This window comes from Equus quagga, chromosome 1 (assembly GCF_021613505.1).
Source record: "Equus quagga isolate Etosha38 chromosome 1, UCLA_HA_Equagga_1.0, whole genome shotgun sequence".
NCBI lineage: Eukaryota > Metazoa > Chordata > Mammalia > Perissodactyla > Equidae > Equus > Equus quagga.
In genome coordinates this window covers 132,031,016-132,049,944 of record NC_060267.1, presented here as the reverse complement: position 1 = coordinate 132,049,944, position 18,929 = coordinate 132,031,016, and the positions used below count along the sequence as shown (strand labels likewise).

At 47.1% G+C, this 18,929-nt stretch overlaps 1 protein-coding gene across 3 annotated transcripts in view; it reads left to right on the top strand.

The window, feature by feature from the left end:
* CACNA2D3 (calcium voltage-gated channel auxiliary subunit alpha2delta 3) overlaps positions 1-18,929 on the top strand; it is an 827,558-nt gene that overhangs the window by 635,828 nt on the left and 172,801 nt on the right. The gene's annotated exons all lie outside the window — the stretch shown is intronic.

Sequence of the window (18,929 nt, the reverse complement as noted above, 5' to 3'; positions counted from 1 at the left end):
TGGAAGTGGGGAGTTGTCCAGAATTCAGGGCCATCGAGCTGATGGTCAGAGCAGATGGCTTCCTGGTTTGGCTGTACGGCTCTGGCTATTTCAGCGATGTAGGTTCATTCCTAAGCCATGTAGACTTCCTGAACCAAACTGTGTGGCACAGGCCTCACCGGGTGAGCCTGAGCTGTCAGATTATCTAAATCAGAATATTCAGACATGCCATCAATTTCTTTTCTTCTGTCAAACTCATTAAGTCTTTAATGAGCCCAAATTCTGCACATCACTGCATCGTCTTCCTAACACATCACAGAATCTTCTCACTCCCTCTGGAATTCATTCTTGTTGCTGTTGCAGCCACCAGCTCTCTCTGCACAGCCTGAGTTCTGTCTGATGTCACCAGCCTCTCCCTTGTGTCACTCCTTGACTGTCCCTGCCCCATTCTAAACACTGAATCTACTTCTTTGTTCTTATGGATGCCCAGGCGGTTCATTTTTCCATCTCCTTTTGCTATTGCACATGGGTTACACATGGGCCCTTGCAGAAGGTCATCGCATACATGGATTGACATGTGAACATGCTAATAAATGTAAATATTCTTAGACCATAGTCCTCTCATATGGAATTAAGTGGGCATTCCTACAGACACATGTAAATATATGTTAAATGCTACGTAGACAGTGCATGTCAAACACCAGTTTAAGGAGGAGCTTAAAAGTTAGGGGCACTATTAGAATGCTTGTGGAAGGGGCTGGCCCCGTGGCCGAGTGGTTAAGTTCACGCGCTCCGCTGCAGGAGGCCCAGTGTTTCGTCGGTTCGAATCCTGGGCGCGGACATGGCACTGCTCATCAGACCACGCTGAGGCAGCGTCCCACATGCCACAACTAGAGGAACCCACAACGAAGAATACACAACTATGTACCGGGGGGCTTTGGGGAGAAAAAGGAAAAAATAAAAAATCTTTATAGAATGCTTGTGGAAGTCCCACTGAGTTAGCTCAAGCAATGGACCATGTGAGGGGATTCTGTATAATTCCAAAACAATTTGATATGCAGTTTAAATGTGATCTTTGTATCATTATGCAGGTCGTCAGTTACGCGAGAGCTTGCTTCCATCCCACATCTAACAGTTTTATTTTTTCATATAATTCTTGGACCGGGAACACCTCAATTAATTTTCATTCATTTCTTCTTCCCATCTATACCTACTCAATACAAATGCCAAGGGTTCTTTTCAGTTCAACAGGTGTGAGTGTGGCCTCCACTAGTGCCTTTTTCTGGACCCCTCCCCATGCCATCTACCCTCATGTCCTATTGGATCTGGTTCCAAAGGCACCCCAAGCTCACCCACCTCTCTCTGTCACTACTGCCTGGTGAGGGCCTCTGTCCTGTCTCTCCTGGATGACTTCAGTCCATTGCAGCTCCTCTCTGGGCACCTGTTTTTGCCGCCCTGACCCCAGCACTATTCACTCAGCACCAGAGGGGACTTTCACAGATGTCAATCAGATGATGTAGCTTCCCTTGGCATTTAGAGTAAAACCCAACCCCAGCACCTGGCTGGATCTGGCTCCACCTCCTCGACCTGCCTGAGCTCGTGCAGCTGCCACAGTGATCACGTCTGCTCCAGCCACACTCCAGCCCTTTTGCGCATTCCTCAGAAAACCCAGACTCCTTCCTGTTCCCAATCTTTGTGCCTGTTCCTCCCTCTACCTGGAATCTTGTCCCAGATACACTCATGACTGATTGTTCTCATCCTCCACGTCTCATCTCAGATGTCATGCCTGTGGAGAGGCGTCCCTGTTCCCTGACCAAAGGAGATAAACTCCTCCTCCATCATTCCTCATCACGTTCCCTGCTTTGGTTTCCTTAGATCGCATCACTCTTGGGAAATGTCTATGTGTTCACCCTCTCTCCTGCTGTCTTTTGTGAATTCCTGGGACTTTGCTGCTGCACAGAGGGGACAGTCAGTAAATATTTGTTGAATGATTTGGATGATGTTTGAAGGATGCTTATGACTGTCTGGATACCAATTTCCTACAATAAATGAGAAGTGCAGGTGCCACACGTTCACTCATCAAACATTTGTTGAGTCCTTGCTATATCAGGCACAGAAATTGAAGCCTGTGTGAGTGGTCAAGCCCTCCTTTCTCTCCGTCCCTGCCTCTGCTCTCCGGCTTGCCTGAAAGCATTCATCAGATGTTCCTTGAGTCAACACTGTGTTAGCTAGTGGAGACACAGAGGCAGGTAGAAGGATGTCTCTGCCCCCAGGAAGTTCACTGCCCGGTGCAAGAGTTTCCCGGCAGCAAGAGGGGTCAACAAGAGCTATGGGCTCACAGGGGAAGTGTCTGCTTTTTTGGAAGACGGATGCCCTGAGATGCAGGAGTGGTTCCCAGAGGAGGTGGCATGCACATCAACTGCATCCACAGTCCACTCTGGGAGACATTTCTTCCCATGCAATGGGGGCCCCACACTCTGTCCAGGACTGCTGTCCTCAGGCGGAACCAGGCACGGCTTCTCTCTCTTGTCCCAGAACCATGCATTCTGCTGTCCCCAGCCTGTCAGGGTGTATAGTGTGGGGGACTAGCATCATTTACAAACCTTTCTGTGGCTCCCACATGCTGGAATCCCTTCTCAGCCTCCTTGCCCTCCACTCAGGCTGCTGATGAACTGAACGAGACTTCCCAGTAGGTGGCGCCCGGGCACTGCTGTGTGCCTGATCCCCATGCAGCGGGCGACCCTGCCAGCGCACGTTCTCAGAACCACAGCCCAGGCGACTCCGATTTAGGCCTGGTCTGAATCCATCCCATTTCATTTAAGAGAAAGAATTAACGGATGCTTAGTAAATGTATCTGCTCAGAGGAATGTGTTCTCTGAGAAAAAATAAACAAGGCTGCGTGACCCCCACGTAGGGAGCCTGTTCTTTTTGAAAAACATCATTTGGCAAAAGAGAAAACAGAGCCTTGCGTGCTTTCCTCTTGATGAAATTGTTGAGGGCACTGTTTGAACCGCCCTGGTCTGCACACTTGAGTGGAAGCACTGCAGCCCGGAGTGGGGAGAGTTTACACCTCCTGAGCTTGGGGATTAAGCAAGTTAGTGGGGTGCCTGGATTTCTGTCGGGTGGGAGCTATGCTCTGTTCTGCAAACTTCAAGAACTCAACAGCTTCTTGGTCCCCAAGTTCTGTGGCTGTGTGTGTGCTTAGACACTTAGGGCACAGACAGGGTTTAGCAGACAGGGGACTCACAGGGACGACGCAACTGTGACTCAGGATGTTGGGAACCAGGCTCTGTGCCGAGCACCCCTGCATGCTTCGCCTCCTCACATCCTCAAAGCATCCCGCATGTCAGTGCTTATTCAGAGAGGCTAACTGATGCCTAGATCAAGGACTGTGTCGCTCAGAAAGTAAATTGGGGTCAATCTTCAGGGAAAAAAAGACAACTATGGACAATGTCATTTTTGATAAAATTAAACCTATTCAATTGAAAGAACTCCCCTTAATTTTGAGGCTGTATTAGAAGGTTCTTTTACAAAATGGAAGTTGGACTAGAGACCCTCCTCTAGCTGCTCCAGACAGTTTTCTCGCTCCCCTCTGCTCTCCGCCCTTGTGCGCCGACCTGTGTGGAACTCAGCAGTGACTCCTTTTCCGTTTGTTGTGGGTGGGGTTTGGCTGGTGGGGGACACCCACTAGAAGTGGAGAGAGGAGATTGGGGTCAGACTGTGTATGTTTGGCTCTGTGTCCTCTGAGACCAGCTGCACCCAATCTGAAGCCCCAGTGGCCTGGCTCTCTGGGGCTTTCTCTCCATGGGCTCCTGTGGCTGCTCCTTCCTCGGTCCCTCCATGCAGTGGGGAAGAACAGGTCCCCACTGCTTCTAGCTTCAGGGTACTGCCCCCTTTCTTGTAGTTTCCTACCCCTACCCATACTGTTACAATAGCCTCTTTATTAAACCTTCCTTAATTAGCCAGCGTGACTGTGCCATGTGCTTCCTGCTGGGGCCCAGAATGATGCAAAGGTACGAGCAGACGGAAGGTTTGAGTTTCTTAAGTTCTTGCTCTGCCAAGAAAGAAAGAGAGGAAAGAGAAAGGAAAGAAGGAAGAATGGAAGGAAAGAGGAAGAATGAAAAGAAAAGGAAAAGGTAGGAAGGAGGAACAGAAGGAAGGAAAAGAAAAGTCAAGAGCAAAAGGGCCTCCATCAGTTCTGGTACTTGTTTTTCGTTCGTAAGAATTCATCTCTCACTGTGGTGGGAGCAGAGATTCCATATTGCCTTCCAGTAAATGCTCCTTTCGCTTAAGTGGTTGAGAATTGGTGTCTCTTGCTCACAACCCAAGCAGCACGGCTGATACAGCCATGAGCTCCTCCAGTCTGGGAACCGCTGCTGGGTGTGGCTCTGACCCCAGCTCCAAGAGAGCTCACACTCTACACCCCTGTCCTCTCAGCCCCACCCACCCCCTAAACCCAAAGAGGTCTCTCACCAGCCCACCAGCCTTCTTGCCTTTGAGTTTGGGCTCCACTCCACATTATAGAAATATCTTGGCATGTCTGCCCCGTCACTGCACTGCAAGCAATCTGAAGACGCTGATCGGACTGTGTTTTGTTCGCCCTCATATATCCAGGGCCTGATAAGGTACCCAGCAGAGGAAGTGGAATAATAAATAATTGGGAGAGAAGACCCACATAAAGGAAATTGATCAATCCATGACGCACTATACTATTAAGCACCAGCGTGGAAATACTGACCAGAAGTAGAGTTTATAAAAGGACTTGGTGTCTGGCTGTGGAAAAGGGTGGCCAGAGAAGGCTGCAGGGAGCCGGTTTGCAGCCTTTAAGCTTGAGGTCACAGTTTGTGATCCAGTCCAGCACAGCTGGGAGCAGCAAAGGGCCCTTCAGACACCTGGATGAGTAACTTGCTCATTCTTGTGCTACTGGACACCCCCCTGGCCCCCCCCCCCCCCCACCGGCTCCTCTCTCTCCCTCCCTCCCACTGCCTTCCTTCCTCTGGCACAGATTTGTGGGATGCCTCTCATGTGGCAAGCACTCTCTCAGATGCTGGGGATCTAATGATAAAACAAGACAGGCATAATTCTCCCTGCATTTGGTGTTTGCAATCTCATGGAGAAGATATGTTCTTTTAAAAGCTCGTAAGTAAATGAATACATAAAAAAATATTAAACATTTTGGATTAACTTTCCAAAGGAAACAAGGCTCCGAGAAAACACAAAGGCGGGGGAGGCACCTCCCTTAGTTGGATGATCAGGAAGGACCCTTCTTCGGGATGACATTTTAAGCTGAGCCCTGAAACCCTGAGGGAAGAAAAAGAAGTCACTGTACCAAGAGTGTGGAGACTGGTTCAGGCTGAGGGAACAGTGTGTGCAAAGACCCTGTGGCATGGGATGTTCAGTATGTCATGTCTGGAATCTGCCGGTAGATTTAGGACAGACTTAGAAAGGACAAGGGCCAGTGACTTGAGGTTTTGTTGATAAATCCTTTTGGGGAGCATGCTTAGTGAAGGGCCCTGCCCATGTCCCCTCAGCCCTCACCATTTCCCTGTGTGCTGGCCTGGCTTGCAGCTGCCAGCACCTGGGTGGACACTTTCTCTGACTTCTGGAGTCCGCTCCTCTCAGGCATGCAGCCGGCCAGATGTGCCAGGGAGTAGGATCCCTCCACCAAAGACAGGGGAGCACTCCCCCCGTCACAGGTGGGCTACCTGGAGATACCTGCTTATACTGGCTCCCAGAGTCCCCCAGCAGAATTCAGTTCCATTTGCTCACAGTGCTCACATGCTTGATGTCAGCCTGTCTCTATCTCTGAATCACTTTGCCATGTCCCTCCAGGCATTTCCTGGGAACCCATCCCCAGTAAAAATCTTGCCCTTGAATCCCTGTCTTAGGGTCTGCTTCAGAGAGAACTCAAGCCAAGACACTAGAGGACTGATATTTCTCTGCAAAAATTGATTTGCTCTAGACCAGAGCTTCAAATACGGTCTGTGTTCACCCACACAGACCTTTGCTTTGACATGATGGCATCAGGCACATTTCCCATTCTATTTCAGGCCCCCCCACATGTATTCCCCTCCCACCAGCCTGCTTGGGAAATCCACACTTAAACATTTAGAATTGCTGAGGATCATTGGCTTTTTTCTGTTAATGGTTGAAAAGGCACTTTAAGGAAATTTGGTTTAGAGATAGGATTCTCTGCTGCTTTATTGTTTAGCAAAAGGATTTGATGAGGACAAAGCTTTTCTTTTCACTGGACACACTCTGACCTTTGTTTTACTAGATTAATTTTGTATCTAGAGTGCCCCATCTTGGATGATGAATTAGCAATAAAAAGCTCATCAAAATGTAATTACATGCAATGTGTTGAATAATGATCTCTTAAAAATTCCTATAGATTTGTCTGCACCTCCTTCCCCTCGTGGGGGAAATGAGCCTCAGCTGCTAGCTACTAGCCCTGGCTCAGGAATGCAAACCCGAGCCATATTGTGCGGCTGAGATGGGAGAGCTGGCTTCCATCATTGCCCAATGTCATCTAATTGATCAATTGCTTTTCTCCATGTGATGCACATCTTTATATAATTTAAAGGACCATCTCAGCGGGGGTAGGAATACACAGGAAGTGGAAGCTCAAGGCAGAGTGAAACCCTCACCTCCTCCATCTGCAGCAGCCTGTTGGGGGGAAGAGTTATTAATTAAAATGTTAACTGCCCAGACAAGAGCAGACAGACCAGCATGGAGGATGCCTGGGAAGCTAGCATTAAAGCTTTCATAATTGTAAATTCCAGAAAGTTTGTTCCTCCTTAAAACAGAAAACAGAGCCATCTGCATCTAAGAGGAGACTTGACTGGGCTGCTGGAATGATGTGAGGCTTCTCCGAGGAGCCTGGCTTGTTTCTCCCCAGAGAGGTGGACTGGGAGAAGACCTAGCCTTCCCCTCCGTCTTCTGAGGAGCCCCCCGTAAAACCTACAGCTGGGGTTGACAGCAGAATATTCAAACGATTCCAACAGTGTCAATGCCCACCCTCATTTGAATAACTGAAGAATTCAATCATTTGAATGCCAATGATTATTCCTCGGGAGTTTATATTTTAGAAAGACAGTGCATCCGAATCCCCATGAGAGCATTAAATTGCTATCTAATTAGCAGTCCCAAATTATATATATTTAAAAGATAATTAAAGGTTTTAAGGCTGTTGGAATAACTGGTTATACATTTAAATGAATCACTAGAAATTTGTTAGTAATGTGTGGAGTTTTCTTTTATTTCTTACTTCCCTCTTTGAAGTTCAGTAGACCCAGCCTCACGGGGTTAAGTCTGGTAGCGGTAAGATAAAGGCAGATGTTTTTAATTATTGCAGCTCCAACCTCCAAATAATTATAAGCAGCTGTCATTTTTACATAATCCTAAATGATAAGACCAAAGAATGCAAATAAAAAGGTTGAGACTGTAGGCTTTTTGGCACAATGCTTTAATCCCCACCACACCCCTGAACTGACCATTGCACTTCATGGTGGAGGTGCCTGAACCATAAGCTCTTCTTTCAACTTTCATAATTCTATGACAAGCACAGAATGTTTGTGAAAGAACCTCCCAGGTGCCATTTCCACATTCTCTGAGGGTGTTTGCAGGGCAAAGGGAAACATTAGTACCTTTGGAATAGAGGCAAGAGAGCAGTTTGGCTAAGCCAGGCAGGACTTTTGCTAGAAATTCTCAACCTCACTTGCCCCTTTCTCCCTGGGATGGGGTCCACTCCTGTCCTTGCTCCAGTGACCCGGCCGCCTCAATAGATGACATGATACAATGCCACCTAATAGCTGGTATTTCTTTGGATTTTGCAGGATTGAGCATTTTTATGCACCAGCTGGCCGGGGCCAGAAATTCCAAATGACAGGCTGGCCTGCCAGCCCCAACCCCGGAGCTCTGGGTTCAAGTCTGAAATTTGATGCCGTCTGTGCCTGTCTCTCTCTGGAAGGGAGGAGACCTCCTGAGGAGCAAGTCAAGGGGACAATTATCATTGCCACAATGGCTTCTTTTTGGACCCAATGACTACAAAACCAAAGTCCAACAGATAGAGGCCCACAATTCACCCCAAGCAGAGCTGTGGCCAGACTCTGTGGGAGACAAATCTAGAACGTCATCTGGGAGGAAGACACACACACACTCCACATTAAATCAAGAGCCCAAGGACCTCTCTGCTAAGGAATACTCAAGGCAGATTTAAACTGAGCCAGGGGCTCTGCTTGGCAGAATTGTGCCCAAGCACAAAGGATTGCCCAGTGAGCTAAGCTTAATTTCTTGGGGATGAGAAGAATGAACAGATGAAAGAGGAGAAAAAATCAGATGGAGGGTTTATCTGGAACATTTTGAAGCTGACAGGCATTACAGAATATTGTTCCCTCTCCCCAGTGAAGAAATAGAGGGATTTCAGAAATGTATCCTGGGTATTAGAATCAGTTAAAATATACTAATTATCCCACATGCCCACTTCTTGAAAAAGGACTGCCTGGATTTCCTACGTTTGTAGCTACACTCCAGGAAGAGGGTCTGGGAGTAACTGGGACAGGTACAGGCACTTCTTGACTCCCAGCACTGCAGCAGGTTGAAAGGAATGCGGGTTGGATGCCCCTTGAATGAAGCTTATTTCATCCAGGCTCAAATACTAATATAAATAGTACATTCATATATATTCAATGGAAAGGTTCCTTTCAGAGTTGATCATTTGAAGCTCAGCTCTGCTCAGTGTGGAATTATAGGGAGCTGGTTGATGACAACCACAGGCACCTTGCCATCATCCCCTTCCTGTGCCCTCCCAGGACACGTCCCAGGCAGGCACCTGGCAGCAACCTCAGGTGCACTCAGGGGAGGCTCACCAGCACACGTTTCTCCACGGAGCAGAGCAGGTTCTGAGGCCAGACGTCTGGGGTCACCCTCAGCTCTGTTACTATCGGCTGTGTGACCTTCGACAAGTTCCTCAACCTCCCCGGCCTCAGTTTCCTCCACTGAAAAATGAGGACAAAAATAGTGCCTACTGCATGGGATTGGTGTGAGGATTAAATGAGTTCATGTTCACAAAATGCCTAGAATGGGCCAGGTGTGTAGTAAGTGTTCTGCTCATGTTTATGGAGTGACTACATGTCTGAATTTGTCCATCCACTCTGTTCACTCGTCCGTCACATATTCACGGAGAACCTACTCTTTGCCAAGTACTCTCCTAGGCACTGCAGGTTCTATTTGGGAAAGAAATAGCCTCTTTCCCAAAGATGCTTGGGCCCTGGTGGGGGAGATGGGCAAGTAAGAAACTAGTTTCCTGTACAGTGTGATGGGTGTGGAGATGGAGCTGCCACAGGAGGCAGAGGAGAATACAGGAAGGACCTGAGCTGATGCAGGACAGGCCAGCACAGACTCCCCAGAGGAGCTGATGTCTCCTCCAAGTCCTGAGAGGCCACTTGACTCTGGGTTGAGGTGAAGGGTGCAGATGGAGTGGCATGTGCAGAGGCCTGAAGGCAAAAATGATCATGACTTTTTTTTTTTTTTTGAGGAAGATTAGCCCTGAGCTAACATCTGCCACCAATCCTCCTCTTTTTGCTGAGGAAGACTGGCCGTGAGCTAACATCCGTGCCCATCTTCCTCTGCTTTATATGTGGGATGCCTACCACAACATGGCTTGACAAGCAGTGCCATATCCGCACCCGGAATCCAAACCGGCGAACCCTGGGCCACCGAAGCGGAATGTGCACACTTAACCACTGCGCCACCAGGATGGCCCCTAATCATGACATTTTTAGCAGCCAGCTCAGACTAGCTGGGGAATATGGCAAGAGGCAGGAAGTGGTGAGAGAGAGGCCGGAAGAGCCAGCAAAGGCACAGTGATGGGGACTCGTGGCATTCTGAAACATTGTTATACTCCAGGGCATGAGAAGCCACAAGGATTCCAGGCCGAGCAGTGACATGACCTGATTTAGGTTGCAGAAGAATCTCCCTGGCTGGACCCTGGAGGATGGGTTGGTGGGGTAGAGTCCAGGGGAGATGCTTGGGAGACGCTCTCGCTCATCAAGGGGAGAGGTATCATGGTGGCTGACACTAAGTCGGTGGCAAGAGGGATGGAGAGAGGTGATTCATTTCAAGAGACACTTGGAAGGTAGAAGCAATACATGTGGTGGTTTGATGAGTCCTGATTGCCTTCCCACTGGACTCTTTCCCTGATTATACTAGACTGTTCCAGCCTCTGCCCACATCTTCATGATCACAGACCAATATAAGACCCAGAGGACTCAGTCAGCCTTGCAGGGGAACTTTGGTTTTCCTGTGAGTCATAAGTGACATCAGAAGTCTCTTGGGCTTGTGCAGACCGGCATGCATCCAGAAACATTTTTTAAAAAAGATATATCAATATAATTGAGAATCACAAGCAAAAAAAATAAAAAATAAACATATTGCCTTTGCCAGGTCACCAGTTCAGAGGTCTGGATGGACCAATGATGAATGAGAACCTGTTCAGTTTGGTGGTCAAGAGATGGCTAGGGCAGAGAGAAGAGGGGTTGAGCAGATGACCACATGCATGTTTATGCTGCAAAGCCCTGTGTCCTCAGGGAGAGGCAGAAAAGGGCCACCCCGAAGGGAGAGGGACTCAAGCTGGAAGGATCAGGGAAGCTTTCGTGGAAGATGTGGCCACAAAGATGGATCCTTCACGTCTTCTCCTCCTCCACAATTATCGTTAAAAATTTTAGCAGAGGGGCTGGCCCCGTGGCCGAGTGGTTAAGTTCGCGCGCTCCGTTGCAGGTGGCCCAGTGTTTCGTCGGTTCAAATCCTGGGCACGGACATGGCACCACTCATCAGGCCATGCTGAGGCGGCATCCCACATGCCACAACTAGAAGGACCCACAACTAAGAATATACAACTATGTACCAGGGGGCTTTGGGGAGAAAAAGGAAAAAAATAAAATCTAAAAAAAAAATTTTAGCAGAAAAAGTGAAACAAAATAAGGCTATCATGCCAAGCAGCCCCCTAAATAAAATTGCACACACACACATGCTCATACCTGCACACCTGACGAAGGCTCAGCAGTGACACAGGGTGATACTATTACAAGCATATACCAGAGTCGAGGGTAATGGCAGCTGGCTTGGAAGGAGCGATTCCTTTCCCTCTGCATCCCTCTGTTTATTTCACTTGCAAATTCATTGCCAGCTTCCTGTCCTTACTGTCATTTAGCACAAAAACCTTGAAGTTGAGAGGTCTCTCTGTTCTGACCACCATCCCTCCAAGCTGAGACAGTGAGACTAGAGTCCTTTCCCCAGTGACTGAGCTGGGGAGAGGCATTGGGAATGTTACCGACTGCAGGAGAAAAATCAGCACCACAGAGAACTCACCCCCAGTGAACGATTAGCTGCAGCATCATTTGAAGGCTAACATGTTTTGTTACAGTGTTGATTGATACTAATTTCTGACTTCACTTGAGTGAAGAAGGAAGTTCATTATCTCTGCAGTTTCAAAACTGGTATCAATTTGTGGTACGTAATTGTACCCCATGTGCAGAACCGTCTGACCGGTTGCACATAGTTAATTTTTCAAAGGAATGATGCCAAGTAAGTTTCTGTAAATTCAAAAACTGTTGCTTGTCTGATGTCACAGATGTACCACCCTCAAATTATAGATGTCCTCTGTTTACCCTAGACATTTTCTGCTAACAACTCAGTGGTATCTGAAGTCTTTACATGAAATGGACTTTGCAAAATGGCACATGTCTGTGCTCAAGAACTCTTGGCAACTATTTGAAACTTTGAAATTCATTCTAGAGGCTGTTTTGCATCTGACTTTTGCCCAGGAAACTTCAGAGAGGATTTTTGTCTCCAAGTGTTCTAATCTATCAGAGCAGCTGCCTCTCAGGTGCCCGCATGCATCTGTGTTCTGTATGTAGCATCTGTGTACTTTCTTCTTTCTTCTCTGCTAAGAGAGAGTCTTCTCTCAGCATCACCTGAGTCAGCTGGCCTGGGGATACCACTCTCCTCCCTGCTATTACAGTCCCTTGTTCCTATCCCTTTGCTGGCACAAAAACTTCCTCCTACCATTCAGCAAAATTTTCATTTTTATGACGAGTTTGCTATTACAAGACAGACTAGCTTTTTGAGAACGGGAATTCAAATCCAGCCACATGTAGGAAGCCGAATTTGACCTACAAAATCCCTGGTGGGGCCAGGCCACCTCCTCCCCACACAACGTGTGTGACTCATGGAGACTCAGAGGACACTGATGAAGATAAAGGTCATTTGGGTTTTCAAAGCAGCTTGTTAATTGTTGTTTTTTTAAAAAATACCAAAGCTATTTAGTTTTACAGTGATCAAAAGGATTTTGTAATCACACCAAGAGAGCACATAGAACTTTTCATCTTTGAGAGACTTAAAAACATTAATTAATAAGAGCACGGTACCTTTTAGAAAAAGGAAAAGGCTTGTTGTCTTGACATGCCCTGTTGCCTCTCTCCCACCTTCAGGCTGCTTTTGGACACACCCTCACTGTCCTGTTTCCCTCCAGGGCATCTGGGCTTCTCATCTTCCCATGAACATGAGGATTTCATCTCCGAATAGAGGCTCATCGGAATTTCTCTCTTGGCATAATGTCTATGTCATCCAGTCATGTATTTTATCTAGAAAAGTCTGGGCTGTTGTGGGGTCACTCAACTGAAGGGGCCAGCAAAATTTTGATGGAAAGCCCAGCTATAATGATAGCATCAGGTACTATAAGGCTTCTCTGAGGCCCCGAGTCAGATATTGGTTAGTGGGCATTGCATAAATACAGTAATATATATTGGGCATGCGGCATGATACTCAGCTCACGGCTCTTGCTCAGTGTACTGTCATTGTTCTTAATCTAAAACTGAGATTCTCGCATCCCTGGCCATCAAGGCCAGTTTTAGGGCAGTCTGAATGAGTTGGCTGTTAATGGCTGGTGAGTTGACTTCCGGTGTGGTTCTGCGACCATTAATATGCCTGCTAGGTGCGGTTCCATCGGCAGCTGCTGTCTGAGTTGAGGACCTGAGTTAGTGAGGAGACCGCCTCAAGGGAGGCAGTGCAGAGGGTGGTGAAGATCAGAGGCTCAGAAACCCAGCAGAGCTGGGTTTGAATCTGGATTCCACTGCCTATTAGCCATGTCAGCAAGTGACCTACATCTCTGTGCTCAGCATTTTCCCATCTGGGAAGCGATTATCCCTCCTTTGGAGTTGTGAAAGTTAAAGGAGATATGCACAGTGTTTAGCACAGTGCTTGGCACAAGCAACATTCCCTCTTCACGAGGAATGACAGGAGGTGAGAGGGGAGCTGGCCTGCAGAAAAATCGTTGCTTTTTTTTTTTTTTTTTTTTTTTGGCTAAAGGCAGTCACTTGGAAAAGAAGAACAGATTGGTTGCTACATTTTATAAATTCCTTGTTGGAGAAACAATGAATTTAGAAAACTGAAAACAGTAACTGCTTCAAAGTACTTACCCTTCTGGAAAGAGCAGAATGTCGGGTGGTGATCCCTGTATTATGGTGGTGAGGGCAATGTTTTTTTCATTTCTCACACTTTTCATTATTCTCCAAATTTTCTACAATGAGCAGTTGTTACATGGATAATCAGGGAGGGGGAAGAAACTTAGAAAACAGCAACTGTTTAAATCATTTAGATTGTAGCCCGGAGAGCAGTGGCTAGTGCAGACCACTGGGATTCCCTTTCCCAAGGGCCACCTTCTCTGACGCTGGACGTGCTGTGACAGTCAGAGACTCTGATTTGCAAATTCTGGGGGAAGAGACCAACACTCTGTCACAGGCCCTTCGGCCACCTGGCCTTGGGACGATATCCTTGCTTGAGACCCTTCCCTTTGAGCTTGAGAAGAATGGGCCACCATGCCAGGTTGAACTGCCTCTTTAGAGGAATACAAATCTTAATAAATAATCATGGTATAAGAACCATTTTATCCTATGAATGTGCTCTCTAGGGATGAGCTTAGTGAGGCGGGGGCTGCCATATCTCGTAAGTCAGCAATGACATCAGCGCTTATTAGTGCCAGCCAAGTGGGCATGTTCTCAAGACCTGTTTGTCAGGACACCCTCTGTGCTCAACCGTATTTGTACCCGTCTGCTTCTCACCACCGCCCTGTGAGCTGAATGCTGTTACCTGCATCCTACAGCTGAAGAACATGGGCTCTGAGAAATGCACACTAGCCCAGGAGCACACAGCCTGTAGGTGGAGGCCCGGTTAGCACCCGAGTCTGACTCAGGTCTTGGCTTTTCATTGCTCTCCTAACTGGCCTGATTGACTGGTGGTTAATCGTGATCTGCAACTTGAGGATGTGAGATTATCTTCCTCAGACAGCTTCTCCATGCTTTCCCAGGGCTCACCTGGGCCCGGCTCAGGGCCTGATAAATATGCAGAGTCCAACAGTATTTTTGGATATGTGGGTGAACAAATGAACAAATAAGGGAAGGAATGGACGAAGGAGTGAAGCAATGAAGTGCCTGGTGGCCATTAGGCCCTACCCTCTTGCACATGGAGGAGAGAAGATATGCCTTCTTTCCTTCTCCTGAAACGGCAACTGCAGCGTCTGAGACAAGAGGAGACTCAGGGCCTCAGAGGAGGTGGCAAAGGTGTTCACCAGCTGAGGACCGTGGCTGCCTCGGCAGAGAAACATCTGCACAGACAATGGCTGGCTCTCAGCACTTGGCCACACCCCTTCTCCAGATGGCATTAGCTTTGGGCAAGGTTTCTTCCTCTTCAACTCTGGTCCTCCTCCCCCGTCTCCTTCCTTCCTGTTGGCAGCATGGAGCAGCACGTACAGTTTATCAATTATTAGCATACACGATATTTGTTTCACTGAGGCTGCATGGATGTGTGTAGTTGATTTCCTCTGGCCCTTCCCAAATGAACACAGAAAAAGCAAAGGCTTTTTTTGTTTTTTTCAAACCAACACGAATGGGGCCATCACCTTAGCTCATCGCACTGTGCTTCTGAAGTCAGTCTGCAGGAATGCAGAAGGGCACTCACACCTAGACGGTTAAACACGCCGGGGAGATTCTGGCTCCTCAGATGGGTGCCCTCCTTGTCCCATCCTCCTAGGCCACAGGCTGGTTTGTGTGTTCACCACATCTGGCCTTTATTTGAAACTCCACCTCAAAGTATTTCATAGCACAGAATATCTTTCCTTATTAAATTCTCCCCCACATATTTTTTTCATAAAACAGGCACCAAAAACTACAAACCTACCCGTGGCTCTGAAAGTATCTGTTTATAAACCTTTGGAAACCGTTTGCAATTCGTTAATCACATTTTCAAAGGAAGTTACAGTTTATAGATACACTAACAAATGCCATATCCGATGCCTCAGCCCCAGGAACGAGATCCTCACGCAGGCAAAGAAGGAGTGGGGCCGGTGGACCTGGGATTCAGCCCAGGCCAAATCCCACCGGGCAGAGGGGAGATCTGGCCTGGGAGTCAGAGATCCGAGAGTTTGGTTCTTTTTCCGTCACTGTCTTATGCTGTGGCCACACATATGTCTTCTCAGGGGGAAAGCAGGTACAGGGGAGCAGCCACTCTCAAATATAGTGTCTGTCCTGATTAGCAGTGAGGTATTCTGCAAATCACATGTTCCTAAATAATCATTAAAGTATCAAAGTTTGTGAACACTCCACTTAAAATGTATTTTAAAAGTGGTTCATTTAAAAAGAAAAAAAAAAATAAAGACACTCAATTTATCCAAGTCGGAACTCTGACTACTTATGCTTGAAACCCAAGCCGGCTTTTAAAAATATCTGAAAAAAGGGTAAGGGGGTAATAGGGAGAGAATGTGTTGGTAGGGTATAAAGGTTTTCAGGCACAGCTTGATCCAGGCATGCACATGATGTTTTCAAGGCTCTCTTCGTGTCTTTGCTTTCTCTGTACTGGCTTCATTCAAAGGAGGGCTTTCTCCAAGTAATGACAGACATGGCTGTGAGGAGCTCAAGTGCACATCCTACCACCTTAGTGATACTAATAGATGGAGAGCTCCTTTTTCTGGATAGATCCAGGAAAACATCACAAATTGAGTCTCATTTGGGTTGGCATGAGTTATGTCCCCAGCCCTGAACCAGTCTCTGTGTCCTCGAGAGATGTGGCTCTCCCTCACACCCTCAGATCACTTGCCTACCTCTGAACCAGGATGGTCTTGCCTTCACTAGAACTATATTTACTCCAGGTGGGATCCAAGGGGTTCCTATAGGAAAACCAAGGTGATTACTCTGCAAAATATGGGGGATGGATGGCGGCAGTTCACAGCACTGGTGTCTTCCAATGGAGGTCTATTCTTCAGGCTTCTAATATGCTTTCTTAATGGGAAAAATGATAAAGGTGGATTTAGGGTTATTACGCTGGAATTTACTCATGGCTCCCGACCTGCTCTACTACATTACAGCCCACCGACTTTTCCTTTTCTCACTCAAAACGATCACTCTGCGACATCACTGTTTATGTCCTAAAGGAGCTCACTCATTAATAAAGACCCAAATGGAAAGTGTTTCAGACCTATTTCACATACCTGGTTAAGCAGACCTTGTGGGCAGGCATTCCTAAAATGGATTTCCATGGGGACTATCCCCAGCCCCATCTGTTTCTTTCAATGAAATTAAATTACAGAGACTTGCTGGAATATGGTGGCGTATGGACCAGTATGCTGGCAAGTCTTTCTTCCCCTCTCTCTCTAATCTCTCCAAGTTTTTTGAATACTATTAGTGCAATGTATGGAACTTCTTGAGTGGTTATAAAAAAAAAATGAAGAAAGGCATCTAGGAATGGTTAGAAGTCAAGGGTTCGCTGTAGATTCCACTTTTGCCAGATACTGTCTAGAAGGACTTGGGCTCTTTAGCATAAGCGTACATTTTTCTGCCAGAAGAGTCGTAAGTCCCACCTTGGTATTTAGTATACAACTTTTGGTGTGTAAGATACACATCAGGAGGAGGCATATGAATATGACTGTCTGACACCATCATCTTTAACAAACATCTCCTGCCTACCTATGGTTTGCAGAATGGTGACCAGCCAAAATTATTGAATGGATCTCCTTCATTTCATGGAAATGGGATAGTAGCCAACTGTATACAGTGAGCCTGTGTCTTTGCCAAGAAGGTCACGGCTCTCAGGAATCATGCTAGCTACATATTAAAGGTTTATTCCATGGCTGGGAATGTGTTTGCCATTTTATATATATTATCTATTTAATCCTCTCAACCTACTTCTGCTATGGAGGTACTGTTGTTTTTTCCATTTTGAAAATGAAAAAAAGGAAGCTTGGAGCAGCTGGGTACCTCGCTCAGAGTCACATGCCCAGTAAGTGGCAGGACCACTGTGCTCTCCTCTTCTAACAAGGACAAGTGGACACATTTTCTGAGGATGAAGCAACATTTGGGGCTCTGGACCTTGGGGGTCTTTTTAAATTTCATTAGCAGTGGTTGAAATAACACGAGGCTTACATGAAAGTTTGGTCTGGGGCTCGTGGTAGGTGGGGTGACCTCCCCCATACTGGCTCTACGGTCTTATTTAACTTGTTAGAACCTATTTTCCCATATGCGGGATGGGCAATAAATTGACCTAAGAGAGGCAGAATTGACGGTGATAAACTGCAAGCAAGCCCTTGGGAAAGAATGAAGTGCTGTTTAATTGACTTTATTCATATCCTTAGTACCTTGTCCTTACTAGATGTTCAATAAATGTATGTTGAATATGTGAATAAAGGAGCATTCTGAAGTGACCAAAGGAAGAACTTTCCCCAAAAAAACACGTTAGACCTAGGCTACCCAGGAAGTTGTGAAAGTTCTGCCTTTAATGGTCAGAAGCTGGGCTGCTTGAACTTCTGGGGGCCTAGTGGCTCTCAGTGATGGTTCTTACTAAAATGGGACTTGGGGGCCATTAGCGTAGGGAACCGAAGTCCAAGAACGTCTGACTCCAGCTCCTCAGGGGGACAGTCTTGAGTCTTAGCATTGTATGCCCTCTCCCCCATCACGCCCTCCTCACAGTGAGAGTTGAGGGTGACAACCCTGCTGACCTCGTTCCTGTTCCTCCGGCTCAGCACCCCCAGCCTGGCTCTTGTGAGGGCCAGAGCTTCCCTGTACACACGGAACTTTCCATAACAGTATCCAACTGCGAATCTGCTATCGTTTACAGCGGCTTCTGAGGGAACCACTTCCCTTCCTCTTCATCTGGAGTGGATCTGATGTCGTAAAACTGACCGTGAATGTCTGTTAATTGGAAACCTGAGAGGAGGGAGTGGAAACACGGTTGACCAGGGTGGTCAGAGTCCACTGTCCCTTGGAGGAGAGGCGGCCTTCCTGGGTGGTGGGGGTGGGCGCTCTCCAGAAATGCCTCAAGATTCCTGAAATGCAGCTGACGGGGAGGAAAACCACCTGGCCCTGTTTGGCCCCACAGGACCCGCTGGCTGGGCTCTCTCCCGTGGATTCCACTGGGGTCCAGTTCAGACTTGCTTGGTTCAGTATATCAACACTGATTTTCTCCTTTATGCCTGGTGTTCCTCTAGCACCTGTCTCCAAAGTAGCCAAGCAGTGTCCAAAATGGTAACCTGTGGTTTTGGGGTCTTAAAACACTTAGAGTGACGCTGCATCTTACTTAGAATCTTACCAATTAAATCAAAAGATGACCAATTTAGAGACCAAAGTAAAAAATAAAACAACTCTACATACACAGATATTTTTTCCAATATACCATTAGCCATATCTTCTGAACTTGTGAGGGGGTTGCTTATCCTTAGCCTGCAGTAGAGGGCAGACTTTCCTACATTATAAACACCCCTACAACCAAGAGTAAGGGGCCTGAGACGCAGGAACGTCTGGTGGATAAAATGGTAGGCTTGCAGGGTGACTAACACCAGTGATTTAGGGGGAAGAAACAAAAACCACTTCCCCACTTATTAATGCACTCATCAGCTTTCCCAGAGAAAT